At 42.8% G+C, this 16,222-nt stretch overlaps 1 protein-coding gene across 3 annotated transcripts in view; it reads right to left on the minus strand.

The window, feature by feature from the left end:
- Positions 1 to 9,295, minus strand: part of LOC120566128 (neoverrucotoxin subunit beta-like) — a 29,740-nt gene extending 20,445 nt beyond the window's left edge. For 2 of the 3 annotated variants that reach the window (XM_039812407.1, XM_039812400.1), the window contains exon 1: positions 9,171 to 9,295. The gene's annotated coding sequence lies outside the window, so the exon portion shown is untranslated. The remainder of the gene's footprint in view (positions 1 to 9,170) is intronic. The other variant, XM_039812416.1, reaches the window with a different exon arrangement.
- Positions 9,296 to 16,222: the final 6,927 nt, after the last annotated feature.

Consider the following 16,222-nt stretch of genomic DNA (forward strand, 5'->3'; position numbering starts at 1 on the left):
AGCCCAGATTCAAGGAAAAGGACAACGTTCCGTTTTCTTGCTTTATCGACCTGGATCGCGTGTCGTCCACTGCTCTGGACGAAACCGATCGTTAAACTCTGGCGAGAGATTAACTACAAACAACACATACAGTAAGAAGGCTTTTACACAGTTCTGGGCAGACGTTAGAACTAGTGTGTTTGGTTTGTTTCATTAATGAGCGAAGGTTATTGTAACCATTGTTTGCCATTTAATGTGATCTGATTTTAATCATGTACTGGTCCATATGTGATTATTAATCTGTTTCTGTGAATGTATCATTGATCACAATACTGTTCATATGTTGTGTTAAGTAGCTTGGTAAAACTGTAATCGCTACCTGCTAATCACTCCATCACTCCTTTCCGGAGTTTAGTTACTGTCTGCGAGATAATCTCTAAATCAGCTGTTAGCCACTGGAGTGGTTATAACGACCGAAGTTTCCCTCAGCAAGACAAAAGTCTCAGTCTGTCCTAACTACACGTGTGGTCCAGACCTGAGTGGCTGAGTGGGGGGCTGGGGTCATTATCGATAACTAAGATCAGAGTGTCTCTTTCTTTACCCTTTTTTCCTTTTACTAACACGCACACACACACACACACACACACGAACACAAGCTAGTCACGTAGCTCCCGAGCTAACACTGCTAGCTTAACCACGTGGAGTCGGCATGACGTTTGTACAGAGCTAATACATGACCTAGCATACGGGCTAAGCGTGCGCGTTGCCTAGCAACCTCGGCCTCTTCAACCCCTCCTCGTGCACCCAGCACCAATACAGCCCTCTTGAGGCTAAATAGTTTTGTGCAGCTCACAGGAGTAGCCATTTTGGTAGTTGTTTTTGTGTTAGAACTACATTTCGACACCACCCCTCCACTTTCACTCACTCTCACACACACACACACACACACACACACACACACACACACACACACACACACACACACACACGCACCACACAGACACAGACGTGTCCATGACACATGCTGCTTTGTTTTTGCTTTGTTTTGGTTGTGATATTGTAAAAGGTATATAAGTTTATTATTGAAGGATTATTGATTGGCTACTGATAATTGTGACGTTAATAAATCTCATTATACTTAAATAGCAGTTTCCTGTGATTATTTGTGTACTTATTGTAATAATTGCTGGCTGAACAGGTCCGTGCTCGAAATCACCCCTTCCTTTGTTTCCTTTTAAAGGATTACCACAGAAATGAGACTGTTCCACAGTTTGATTATTGGTCCCTGACTTGCAGGGTGGTGCCCCGTTTTTGATTGTTTGTCGATTTGACAAAGTTATTAATAACCATATTCATAACTTTATTAATATTGATAAAACATCTTTGAGAAGAGCTCTTTAACATCAGGGGAACAACGCCAGAGGATTTATTTCCTACTTTTCTTCTCCCTTCACTGAAAATTTTGGACATTCTAGTCAAAGGTGCGCTCACCTTTGCTCACGCAGCGAAACGCCGGAGGAGAGGGAAACGGGCTGGTGCGTCTCCGCCAGCGAGGATTACGCACACCGTTACCGGGAATATTTCTCTCTAACGTGCGCTCACTGCCCAACAAACTGGAGGAATTACAACTGCTGTTGGTTGGAAACAGGGACTTTTCTTCATCTGCTGTTTTGTGCTTCACGGAGACGTGGCTCTGTGGATTAATACCGGACTCTGCGCTGCAGCTGGCAGGCTTCCAACTCTACAGAGCGGACAGAGACACGGACCTCTCTGGCAAAACTAAAGGTGGAGGAATCTGTTTCTACATCAATAGCAGTTGGTGCAACGACATGACAGTGATCCAGCAGTATTGTTCTCCTGACCTGGAATCTTACATCATAAACTGTAAGCCTTTTTATTCACCCCGTGAGTTCCATTCATTCATTCTGGTCGGTGTTTACATCCCGCCGCAGGCCAACGTGCAGGTCGCACAGCGCATGCACCAACCCGGACTCCATAGTTATTGTCCTTGGTGACTTTAACAAAGGAAACCTCACTCATGTACTACCTAAATACAGACAGCATATTAAATGCCCGACCAGAGAGGAGAACATTCTGGATCACTGTTACACCACAGTCAGGGATGCTTATCACGCCGTCCCCCGTGCTGCACTGGGACTCTCTGACCACGTCATGGTCCACCTGATCCCCTCCTACAGGCAGAAACTAAAGCTCTGCAAACCTGTAGTGAGGACATCAAGGAAGTGGACCAGTGTAGCTGTGGAGGATCTCCAGACGTGCTTGGACTCTACTGACTGGGATGTGTTCAGGACTGCTACCAACAGTCTGGATGAGTACACAGAGGCTGTGACGTCATACATCAGCTTCTGTGAGGACTGCTGTGTTCCATCATGTACTAGGGTGAGTTTCAACAATGACAAACCCTGGTTCACAGCCAAACTCAGAAGGCTAAGGTTGGACAAGGCAGAGGCGTTCAGGAGTGGAGACAAAAACAGACTTAAAGTAGCAAAGTACAAGTTTAGCAAGGCGGTGAAAGAGGCTAAACAACAGTACTCTGAGAAACTCCAAAACCAGTTCTCAGCAAACAACTCTGCTTCTGTCTGGAGAGGGCTTAAACAGATCACCAGCTTCAAGCCTAAAGTCTCCCACTCCACCAACGACCGACGCCTAGCCAACGAACTTAATGAGTTCTACTGTCGCTTTGAAGGACAAAGGGTCGGTCCTGTAACCATCCCCCTCAACACCTCCCAACAAAGGGTCTTCCCTGATTCCATCCCCCATGACACCTCCCAACCGCTATAGCTACAGTGCATCACCGCCACCTCCACCTCCCCCACCTTAAAGGTCCCCCCCTCCACCTCCCCACCCACCTCAGTGACGACTCTCTCCATCAATGAGGAAGACGTCAACAGACTGTTCAGGAGACAGAACCCCAGGAAAGCTGCTGGACCGGATGCTGTCTCCCCATCCAGCTTGAAGCACTGTGCTGACCAGCTGTCTCCAGTGTTCACAGACATTTTCAACACCTCACTGGAGACATGCCACGTGCCAGCCTGCTTCAAGTCCTCAACAATCATCCCCGTGCCCAAGAAGCCTAGGACCACAGGACTTAATGACTTCAGACCCGTCGCCCTGACCTCTGTAGTTATTAAGTCCTTTGAGCACCTTGTGCTTTCACACCTCAAAGCCATCACCGACCCCCTCCTGGACCCCCTGCAGTATGCCTACAGAGCCAACAGGTCTGTAGATGATGCAGTCAACCTGGCCCTCCACTACATCCTCCGGCACCTGGACTCCACAGGAAACTACACCAGGATCCTGTTTGTGGACTTCAGCTCTGCCTTTAACACCATCATCCCGGCTCTGCTCCAGGAGAAACTCTCCCTGCTTGGTGTGCCTGACTCCACCTGCTGGTGGATCACTGACTTCCTGTCTGACAGGAAGCAGATTGTGAAGCTGGGGAAAGACATCTCCGACTCACAGACCATCAGCACCGGATCCCCTCAGGGCTGTGTTCTTTCTCCTTTACTCTTCTCCCTGTACACCAACAGCTGCACTTCCAGTCACCAGTCTGTCAAGCTTCTGAAGTTCGCGGACGAAACCTCCCTCATCGGACTCATCTCTGATGGAGACGAGTCCGCCTACAGGTCGGAGGCTGACCACCTGGTGATGTGGTGCAAGCAAAACAAACTAGAGCTCAACGCTCTAAAGACAGTGGAGATGGTCGTGGACTTCAGGAAGAATTCAGCCCCACCTGCCCCTATCACACTCAGTGACTCCACAATTAACATTGTGGAGTCTTTCCGCTTCCTGGGGACTACAATCTCCCAGGACCTCAAGTGGGAGCTGAACATCAGCTCCCTCATCAAGAAAGCACAACAGAGGATGTACTTCCTGCGGCAGCTGAAGAAATTCAACCTGCCAATGACAATGATGGTGCACTTCTACACAGCCATCATTGAGTCCATCCTCACATCCTCCATCACCATCTGGTACGCTGCTGCCACTGCCAAGGACAAGGGCAGACTGCAGCGTGTCATTTGGTCAGCTGAGAAGGTGATTGGCTGCAATCTCCCACCGCTCCAGGACCTTTACGCCACCAGGACTCTGAAGCGTGCTGGAAAGATTGTGGCTGACCCCTCCCACCCCGGACACAAACTCTTTGAGCTACTCCCCTCTGGCAGGAGGCTGAGGTCCATCAGGACCAAAACCTCACGTCACAAGGACAGCTTTTTCCCCTCCGCCACTAGCCTTATTAACAAGGCCCGGAAACCACCCTGACTCTCTCCACACCCACCTCTGGCTCTACATGCCACTGTACTTAATCTGCTCTTTTTATCTTAATTGTTACTCTTATTTTATTACATCCTGTGTGTGTATATATACACATATATTTATATTTATATATTTATACTTATATTGTCTGTTCTGTTAACCTGTTTGTTTAACTTATTTAGATAATGTGTGACATGCACCTACGACACCAAAACAGATTCCTTGTATGTGTAAAAAATTTACTTGGCAATAAAGCTTTTCTGATTCTGATTCTGATTGATAATTTGCCAATGATCAAATCTGTACCCTACGAGTACCCAAGACATGTTTCAATCAGATTAAATCAGGGCTCGTCAACGTTTTTAAGCCACGGACCCCTTAACTGAAAGAGAGACGAGGCAGGGAGCCCCTACTACATATATTATATCAAATGAAGTTGCATAATAATCTGGGCCTACAGTAATGTGTACAGTGGCCTAAAGCCTTTATACATACATTTTTAATGCATATAATACTAATTCATTAAAAGGAATATTTCACCATTGGAAAGATGAATATATATTTAAATTGGGTCACTTATGTAGTAGAAATGTGAATTTTATTTAGAAATTGGTGGCTTCTAGGCCAAGAAAAGCCAGAAAATGTGTTTTTGGCTCATGTGGATGAAAGACACCAAATCCCAGAATGCACTTGCTTTGCTGCTTTAGCGTCTACTCCCAAGCCACGCCTACCCTTTACAGACAGACAGTGAGGCGATCAACTCAACAAGTGTGTTTTATTGTCATTTCAACCATATACACGAAAAAACGTTTCAAGTGGTGTTACACATTTAAAATATATACGTTTTTGCCACAGCTGATACATTATCCGGACTTCTTTCAGCAGATTGATTGATAGCTCCAGAGTGAACAGAACTGTGTCCATGGCAACACTCTGCTATGCATGGCAACGGTGTGTTATCCTTAGCAGCGGTCTGTTATGTAAGGGTTAATGCCCGACGAGGTGTCCATTGTCAGGTATTAATGGACGACGGCAAGGCGTGAACCGTCCAACGCCGAAGTCCATTACTACCTGACAATGGACACCTCGAAGGGCATTAACCTGCTTATACCATGGTCACTTCCCAAATAACATATTTTTAAAACATTAGTTCATATTTTAATTAGTTTTATAATCGAAATCTAAAGTTTATCCAAACAATAACTACGTTTCCCTGGTTACGCCTGACGGTTTGACTAATACCTGGAACAATCATTCCCATCCCATCCATCAGGTTCTTATGCAATGCAAACGTTGTTCTCTCCACCAGGAATTAGGAAGAACCTTAGATACGACTTGCCTCCCTTAGCAACCGGAGATATTCATATAGTCCGCTCAGCTGATAGAAGCCTTCAGTTTAGCTACGAGCCAGAAAGCTAACGCTATGCTAGCAAGATCCAAAGTCAATAACATTGTGTACAGTTGGCAATCAGTAAAAATAATTTGACAGTATGTTGAACAACAAGACAAGCTAGCTATCAGCCATGTCATTGTCCCAAAAACAATATAACGACTTTTACGAAGAATTTGATCCGCGATGTGTAACGTTGCTGTCGGCTGCAGCGGCGCAGCCTGAAGCAGCGAGCTGAGATATGTAAGATAACGTTATTCTCTGTGAAACTGAGTCAGTCCAGAGGGCCAGTATAACTTACTTCTTGCAGCCTGTGTGTTTTAGCTCCATCCTGTGGTGTTCAGAGGACGAGTTGGAAATAATAAAAACGCATTTCCTTATTGATTTAATGTAGCGCATTCATTTAGAACAATAAACAGTCAGTTTCACCAAACTCCTTTACTAGGTGTCCTACATCACTTTTTAATGGACACCCTGCAGCCAATCAGAATCGAGTATTCACCCAGACCATGGTATAACAAGAAATAACAGACCGCATTCTACATTAGAATTCAACCAAGCCATAAAAGAAGGCTAACACATAGCTACTAGCATTAGCTCTTGGTGGGCTGTGGTATAAACATCGAGTATAAACACAGCTGTACATTTGCGTGGGATGTAGCTAGAATTGTCGGCATTTTACAGTCACAAACTCCACCAGCAGTTAGCAGTTAGTTGGATACAAATCACCCCATTTCTGCAACAGGCAGTCCATGGTAACACAGCCCACCTCCACTAGTAGTCTTACCCAGTGACAGAGCAACAGGCTGGATTGTCCACAGCAATATTTCCAACAACAAAAACACAGCAGTCTCTGAACTCACATTGGGAGTTTCGTTGAAGTTGGATGTAGTCCAGTTTGTTTAATGAGCGGACACTTGCAAGCAGGATTGGTGGAACAGGTGGCCGGCTAGCGTTAGCTTTCCACCGGCACACTCGTTCAACGCTCCCTGCTGATGAGGTCTCTTTACCGGCCACAGGAATCGAGCACCACCGCTGGTCTCCATGCAGGCAAAGCTCGCGTAGTGTGTCAAGTATTGCGTCTGTAATAAAGTGTCCTGCATATTCTCCGATCTGTACCAATGTATCCCGGTGGTACACATGTGCGGTAGTTTGAATGCACATAATTGTTGTTCTAACATTTCCTTCGGGATGAACAGTTTCTGCTCCTGCTGAGAAGCTAAGCGAGGATTCAAGATGGCTGACACTCGTTTTTTCCTCGGCAATCTCCGGAAAAAGCCGACAGTCCAACCCCCTATGGGCTATGCGGAAGTGGCTCCTAATACTGGCTGTAGTCTTTTGCCTCTGGGCAAAAAAGCCTCAGATGACGCAAAAATCGTCATTTTGCATCATCTGAGGCTTTTTTCCAGACCCACAATACAGAGATCTCCCCTCTCAGGGTGACATGAGGTAGGGAAGCACGGCCATTCAAAAATACTACCGGGTTTCTACTGATACAAAGCTTAAAGCTAAATCGGTGAAGTGTCCCTTTAAATAATAACTGTAATTATGTTTTAATGTTAAACATACACGTAGCACAGTGAATCCTTATGAACTGGATCTGTGGATGGCTACCTTACCTATGGACCACTTATTCTAACTTCAATGTTATTGTTCTTCAAATAGGTTGATTTATATTTGCTAATAATATATTGAAATCATGTTGAGACATTTTAATATAAACAAAAAACTACCAATACTTTGGTGGCCTCCTGTTGAAGATCTCTGGATTACATCATGGTTTAACTTTAAATCATGTGTAATTAAAACTCTCCTTGAACATCAGTTTTGGCAGTTTTGCACTGTATGAAAATAAACAACAAGTAGCTAAAATAAAAAAGTGATTTTATATCATCAAGCTTCTTTCCATTAGCCTAGAAATCTAGACACACCCTAGCGGCAGCAAATTTAATTTGCAGCCAGGGTGGTCTAGCCACTCTCTGTTGGCTTGCGAGCGGGAAAAACCAAACTCTGGTCAGGCCAATCACATCGTGTATAGAGTCGGTGGGCGGGGCTTATGGCGGCTGCTGCTGGGAACAACGGTCTTCTGGAAGACTTGGAGTTCAGCTTTTCTTTGAGAAAAGAACAAAGAATGGCACAGAAGTCATTCTTAAAAAAGGAAGATGTGTTCGCAGTTTTGCCGACCGGATACGGCAAAAGTTTAATCTATCAACTAGCTCTGCTACCTTCTTCGTTGCTCTGCCTGGTTGGAGCGCTATCCTATTAAATGCAGAGGGAATTTGAAAGACAACCGTTTTATCCTGCCCCTTGGATTGAGCCCTGCCAATGGTGAGTTCCCAGACCCAACATCTTGATGTGGGTCTGGCTTGTCAGGCTATCTTTCCATACATACTACCTCCTCTACCTCCTCCTCTCTCATACTACCCCCCCAACACTTTACGTGAGTCTTTTCTTTTCATGCCACTTTCTACTTCTACTCCGCTACATTTCAGAGAGAACACACACACACACACACACACACACTCGCACACCCAGCAGTGCGTAGTTTATAAAATCGGATGTTTTAATCTAAAGTAAACTAGCCAACAATATAACTGCCTACAAGTCCAGCTGAAATGATTAGACCATTAAACACACAACTCATTTTACAGTTTGGTATTAGTGCTTTTACTGCAGTAAAGGATCTGAATACTTCCAGCGCTGCCTGTCAGGGAAAGAGCTTCAGTAAATAATGCTCCAAAAATTAAGCTCAATTTGGGCAAGAAAAAAACTTGCATAGCCCTTTTTAACGGGGTCCCTTGACCTCTTAACCCCAGATAACTGAATGTAAATGGGTATTTGTGTATTTTGTCAAGGACATATACAGCTTCGACAAAACGTAGCAAAACATTTATTTAAACATTTTGGTTGGTGCAATGAACATCCTGCTGTCCTACCTGAAGAAAACAAACTGTCCCAGCCTATCACAGCTCAGCTCCACCCACCCAGGCTACACCCTCTTTGCCCATATTAGGATTTCCTGGCTCCAGTAACTGCCAGAGACAATATGCAGGTTTGAACACTTGCCAATTAAAAATACCTCTCTGAGGAGTACAACACAGGCCCCGCCTCCCCAACATGGAGTCTCCTAACTTTGTCTCCAGGTAAAGACAACAGCAGTGGCGGGGCGGGGGGGGGGGGGTAGTTTAGTGCTGTCAGAGAGTAACCAGCTGATCAAGTTTCAGTCAGAGCGTAAAAAGTCTTCAGGCTGTCGGAGCAGAAAGACACGCCCTCATTCCTCAGAAGTGAAGGGATTTAAATCTAACTTGTTTACTGTTGATTAAATCTGACTTCACTGAACATATAAAGGCTCACTTTGGTGAAAAAGTCACAAATCCCAGAATAATTAGTAAATTAATTAGTGAATATTCAGATCTACAAACAGTAAACATCAGTGTTGACGTATATTATGAATCCCCCAAATATAAGGAGTGACAGTAGAGTTTCTCCATCAAAGGTGTGTAATGTTACCTGTCAGGCTGCTCACCTTTTAAAGTCCCGTCCAGATGAGGTCAGAGAGACGTCCTCCTCCGTCTGCAGACTCTGACAGACGCTGCTGCTGTCTGTGTTCATCAATTCCTCCCACCTTTAAATCCCAACCTAGAAATGTCAGTCTGACGTCAGAGCAGAGGGCCGGTCTGAGCTGTAGTTCTGCCAGTCAGAAGCAGCTGGCAGCGTTACTAAAGCTGTCAGTCAGCACTCTGATGGCAGCTGGAGACACTGACACAACTCCAAAGAGTCCAAACTGCAGGAACACTGAAGCCCCAAAAGAAGAAGAAACAGAACAGGTTAATTATTAAATGATGGAGGAACAACAGTCTATACACTCATGACAGCAAACTAAAACTTACAGTGGCCCAGCCGGCTCAACACAAATACAAACACTACAACACAAATGTGGACGCTCACTTCTGTTATATTTGTATTGTGGCTTTTGCATTTCTCTTGAACCCTCTGGGCCACCGTACAATCTGCATCAACAGAGAGTGGTGGCATCAAACTAACCAACAGATATCTGATATACATCTACAGTCAAACTGTCTCTTTATTCATATTGACTCAATAACAACAACACTCTATGTTTTGGTGCCTTGTTTTAAGGATTACTTTACATTTTCCAAGTATTAAAGGTCCCATGACATGGTGCTCTTTGGATGCTTTTATATAGACCTTAGTGGTCCCCTAATACTGTATCTGAAGTCTCTTTTATGTAGACCTTAGTGGTCCCCTAATACTGTATCGGAAGTCTCTTTTATATAGACCTTAGTGGTCCTGTAATACTGTATCTGAAGCCTCTTTTATATAGACCTTAGTGGTCCCCTAATACTTTATCTGAAGTCTCTTTTATATAGACCTTAGTGGTCCCCTAATACTGTATCTGAAGTCTCTTTAATATAGGCCTTAGTGGTCCCCTAATACTGTATCTGAAGTCTCTTTTATATAGAACTTAGTGGTCCCCTAATACTGTATCTGAAGTCTCTTTTATATAGACCTTAGTGGTCCTCTAATACTGTATCTGAAGTCTCTTTTATATCGACAATAGTGGTCCCATTATACTGTATCCAAAGTCTCTTTTATATAGACCTTAGTGGTCCCCTAATACTGTATCCAAAGTCTCTTTTATATAGACCTTAGGGGTCCCCTAATACTGAATCTGAAGTATCTTTTATATAGACCTTAGTGGTCCTCTAATACTGTATCTGAAGTCTCTTTTATATAGACCTTAGTGGTCCCCTAATACTGTATCTGAAGACAAGCTTAGGGCAAGCTGGAGGGTGGGGGTGCAGAGAAAGGGGGAGGTAACCTTGCTCCTTATGAACTCATAAGGAGAAGATTCCAGATCGGCCCATCTGAGCTTTCATTTTCTCAAAGGCAGAGCAGGATACCCAGGGCTCGGTTTACACCTATCACCATTTCTAGCTACTGGGGGACCATAGGCAGGCTGGGGGAACTCATATTAATGTTAGAAAACCTCATAAAGTGAAATTTTAATGCCATGGGACCTTTAATATATCTTCTCTTTCTATCTTCTTCTTCCGCTTATCCGGTGTCGGGTCGCGGGGGGAGCAGCTCCAGCAGTATATATTTGTATGCCCCTTCCTGTGGGCGCCTGGCGCCTGGAGATGCCTCTCTACACTGCCCCGGGACTCTGTTGTGTGTTTGATGTGTTGGGGGTGTAGAGCTGAGAGACAGAAGAACTGGACGCTGGCTTCAGGATTGTGGCTGAGACCTTAATACAACGCTGATGTTGGCTTCCGATTCACAGCTTCCGATTCGGCGGTTAAGGGGAAATTTAAGGAAACCTTAAACCTCAAGTTAGCATCCAATTCACAGCGTCGGATTCAGCAGAGAAACATAACTTTCACTGCTGAGTGACTTATCCTCCATTTTTTAACCTCTGACTGTATTGAAAGCGTGTAAGTCATTAAGGTAAATTATTAATTTTGTCTAATACACACTTTTAGATTGTGAAAACTTTATTGTCTTTATGAGAACACAAAAAAGGAAGATTACAGAGTTTTTTTAAATGTAGACCACATTGGACCAGGACCAGATCCAAAACCACTACATCTAGACTTGTCAAATATGGACTAAAGTTTTTAAGATAACTATTGTCAAATCTGGACTAAAGTTTTTAAGATAACTATTCTTAAAAACACAGTCTCACATTTTTTAAAAGCTGTATTCTATTTGTGAAAATGCAATGGAGGGAGAATTTACAGTTTTTTTTCACATGATGACAACTTTGAACAAGATCCACATTGAAAACCACTATACCTAGATTTCTAAAATCTGGACTAAATTATAAATAGTAGTTTTGGATTTGGACCTCATCCAACCTGGTCTACATATGAAACCTGGTCTATGCGAAATCCTCCTATATTGCATTTTTTCAAATAAAATAAAGCTTTCACAAATCTAAAAGTGTGTTTTAGACATAATTAATAGGGCTGGGCAACGATTACAAGTTTTAATCACGATTAATCGCATGATTTCCCTGATTAATCGCGATTAATCACATTGTTATACGTAAAATCCAATAATTAATTCAAAAGTAGTGTATAGCGCAATTTTATTTTAAATGTTCTGCCATATGAACTAAAGTGTCATAACATTTGTTCTGCAAACACTTAATATCAGCATTTTGTTTATACAGTAGCAGTTAAATAAAATATTTAGTGTAAATCTCAACTTAAACAATGTAATCAAAGCAAATACAAAATTAAAGCTTATTGCCACTGCCAGGGCATTCATGTTATCATTAATAGGACACATTCCACTGCTGTGCAACTTCAATAAAGTGTCCTGCACAAGTTTTAGCATAATGTCTCTCCTCTGTTTTCATTACAGTCAGAGCATGTGAATGCAGCGCCCACTGATCATCAATATAATGCACTGTAACTCCGAGGTAACTATGGTTACCCAGTGATGTCCAGTAGTCCCCAGTGAGAGGAACACGTTGTAAAGGTGTCTCTTTTGCGGTCCTTTCCTTTTCATACAACTGGTGTATTCTTTTTGTGATGGTGCGTCTTGAGGGAATCTCATACCTGCCGTCCTTTGTTGCGATTCTCAGAATGTTTCTCAGACCGACGTCCTCCACAACACTAATGGACCTGCAGTCTGTAGCTATCCACTTCACTGTGGGCCTGCAGTCTGTAGCTATCCACTTCACTGTGGGCCTGCAGTCTGTAGCTATCCACTTCGCTATGGGCCTGCAGTCTGTAGCTATCCGCTTCACTATGGGCCCGCAGTCTGTAGCTATCCACTTCTCTATGGGCCCGCAGTCTGTAGCTATCCACTTCACTTTGGGCCTGCAGTCTGTAGCTATCCACTTCACTATGGGCCTGCAGTCTGTAGCTATCCACTTAACTATGGACCTGCAGTCTGTAGCTATCCACTTCGCTATGGGCCTGCAGTCTGTAGCTGTCCACTTAACTATGGGCCTGCAGTCTGTAGCTATCCACTTCGCTATGGGCCTGCAGTCTGTAGCTATCCACTTCGCTATGGGCCTGCAGTCTGTAGCTATCCCCTTCAATATGGGCCCGCAGTCTGTAGCTATCCGCTTCGCTATGGGCCTGCAGTCTGTAGCTATCCCCTTCGCTATGGGCCCGCAGTCTGTAGCTATCCCCTTCGCTATGGGCCCGCAGTCTGTAACTATCCCCTTCGCTATGGGCCCGCAGTCTGTAGCTATCCCCTTCGCTATGGGCCCGCAGTCTGTAACTATCCGCTTCGCTATGGGCCCGCAGTCTGTAGCTATCCACTTCGCTATGGGCCTGCAGTCTGTAGCTATCCACTTCGCTATGGGCCTGCAGTCTGTAGCTATCCCCTTCGCTATGGGCCTGCAGTCTGTAGCTATCCCTTCGCTATGGGCCTGCAGTCTGTAGCTATCCACTTCGCTATGGGCCTGCAGTCTGTAGCTATCCCCTTCGCTATGGGCCTGCAGTCTGTAGCTATCCCCTTCGCTATGGGCCTGTAGTCTGTAGCTATCCACTTCACTATGGGCCTGCAGTCTGTAGCTATCCTCTTCACTATGGGCCCGCACTCAGTAGCTATCCTCTTCACTATGGTATTTGTTAGCTTCTCTTGCCTTTGTTTATCTAAACTTCTCCCAAACGCTGCATCTAACGTAGTCTGCCGACGCGCCACTGTTTGTTTCCTTGAAAGATTTGCTGGTATCAACGGTGTGTTGATACCATTGATACCAATTTTTTTCCGGTTCCTGTAAGCGCGGCATTGGTCAGCAACAAACTTTTTCAAAATAAAAGCTTGTGAACAACATACTTTTACAATAATAAAAGAAATAATAAAAACTGCGTTATAGTTTTTTACGATCGCTATGACACTTTTTTCAATACTTTTAACAACTTTCCTTAACTCTTAACACAGTTAGCACAACATCTGTCTGTGTAGGCTATACAATTAACACATTTCTTGTTGCTTTGACACAAAATGCATACAGTTAACACAAATTTAAAATGCTTGAACTTCTTTTACACACAAGCTCCACCAAAAGCAAAACAATGGATCTTTACTGCCAAATTTACAAATGCTTTCACACTGTATTTCAGAACAGATAACATCATGTTCTAAACCTAACTTATAGGCTAAAGTCAAAGTGAACAGCTGATCATATTGTAAATTGAAACACAAATATATCCCCTGCATTTTATACATGCATTTATTGAGAAACAGCTGATTGAAGTTATGCAAATAGATCAATCATAGCTGATTCCCTTCTAGGAAACACACTCAGGTGTTGAGGTTCTTTCAATCGCATGATCATATGGTAGTACATACAGTAAAAGAGGACCTATTTGAACAATATACTGTAGATGAACACAGAAAATAAGAAAAATGCCTTCACGAGGGAGAGGAAGAGGAGTACCAGGACAATTCTGTCTCTGTCTCCTTTTTTCATAAACCGTACATTCTATAAAGCTACTCTGAGATGGGTCAATCATTTTTTGTATTGAATCTCTGCAGCAAAAGAAACAAAATGGTGGCCGGGTTGGCTCAGTGGGTAGAGCAGGCACACATATACTTGGAGGTTTATTCTTCAACGCAGAGATCCAGGGTTCAAATCCGACTTGTGATGATTTACTGAATGTCTTTCCCCTTTCTCAACTAGCAGTCCTGTCAAATAAAGGCAGAAAAGCCCAAAAAATATTCTTTGAAAAAAATGTACTAAACCCAACAAAACAAAAATGTAGAGAGGCTTCAAGAGAAACTGCAGTGCAAAACACAATCTATGATCAATACAATCACTATTGTCTATTCTATAAGGGCAGACCTGGCTGACACATATAAAATAATGCAGTTTCTGTAATTCCATAGGATGTTAGTGTTTTGTATGACATTGTGCTATGATTGACTAAATGTTCCTGTTGGGAGAGAACATGTGTTAGTGTTTTGCAAGAATTATTTGATTTTGAGACATGATTGCATTGTTTTGGTAAACATAGTGTATTGTGTTAGTGAATTATTGTATTTTGAAAATTAGTGTTGGAGTTTAGTTTACAATGTGTGATTTTGAACATGAAATTAACTGTTTTGCCAATTGTATGTTGTAGGTGTGTTGGTGCGTCAACAGTTTAGGAAAGTTGTTAAAAGTATTGAAAAAATTGTCATAGCGATCGTGAAAAACTGTAATGTGCGATAAAATAATTGTCGGTGTTAATTAATTAATGCGTTAACACGATAATAATGCGCCCAGCCCTAATAATTAACCTTAATGACTAACACGCTTTCAATACATTACAGTTTTTTTCGATTGCTAGACGACTCTGGGCACAACTGGAGTCACATCTGCAAAACTCTAACTACAGTCTGCACAGCAGCAGTTCATGTGGACCAAACTCTTGTTCGTTTTTCATTGCTTGAACACAGTTTTCAAAACTCTACACACTTACCCCATGACTTTAACCACAACGTGCACAACACTGTAGATTTACAGCACTTTGTTCAAATGCTAACACACTGCTGTCAAAACTGTTAACCACACATTCAAAACAGAATAGATTTCAGTCTGGTGCCTATCAAACACTGCTGATTGCAATTTTAGCTGAAAGCCTAAGCAGGTGTTTGTTTTAGACTAGTTAGTGAACATATATGGTATTTATACAGAGAAAGCTCAGAAAGTCTTTTTTTGTATACAAACACCAAATAAGAATGAAATAATTATACACTGTAGTGTTTGAGATAAAAAGGTAAAAGAGCAAAGATACCAATATGTCCAGGGAAGATGTCTGAGGTTATATACACAGCTATACAAAAAAAGTGAAAAATACTATATCTTTACAATAGTAAAACTGCGCTCTTACTGTTTTTCAGAAAGTAATGGAGGTGAAAGCAATAGAAACACCACATTCATTAGTATTTAGAGATGATGCAGACATCCAATGTGATGAAGAGAACTTGCCACATGATGCTGGAGAGAGGCAGGATTAGTCACACTATTCTTTAGTACTGTTGTACCTTTAGTTTTTTTCCCCCAGTAATTCCATAAATTACTAGAGACAAAATACTTTATTGAAGAAAACTGCTGATTTTCATTCCTTTTTGTTTATCTTATGTAAAAATTGGTATGCTATACAATCTATATTTTTTCCTTAAAAACACTGTTGAGTAGTGTCAAGTCACTCAAATTGTTCAAACTGTAAAGATGAGAAAGTTTGTAATTTCTGTATTGGTGTTTGATGCTAGTGTTTTTACCCTCAGTGTGTTCTGAGTGACAGTGTGTGTGTGTGTGTGTGTGTGTGTGTGTGTGTTATCTCAGTGAGGCCTGTGCATACTGTTTGAGACGTGTGTTAAGAGTTGTGTTGCTTTGAATGAGTTTTGTAGATGATGTGAACTGTTTAGCTCAGGTGACTGGTGGTGGTGCAGACTGTAGTTTGAGTTTTGCACACGTGACTCCAGTTGTGCCCACTGTCGTTTAGCAATCGGAAAAAACTGTAAGACGTCCAACGTAATTAGTAGGTGTTTGTGTGTGTGTGTTTGTGTTTTGTGTGTGTTTTTGTGTCTGCTTTAATGTGTTTATGT

The sequence above is a fragment of the Perca fluviatilis genome, chromosome 1 (assembly GCF_010015445.1).
Source record: "Perca fluviatilis chromosome 1, GENO_Pfluv_1.0, whole genome shotgun sequence".
Taxonomy (NCBI): Eukaryota; Metazoa; Chordata; class Actinopteri; order Perciformes; family Percidae; genus Perca; species Perca fluviatilis.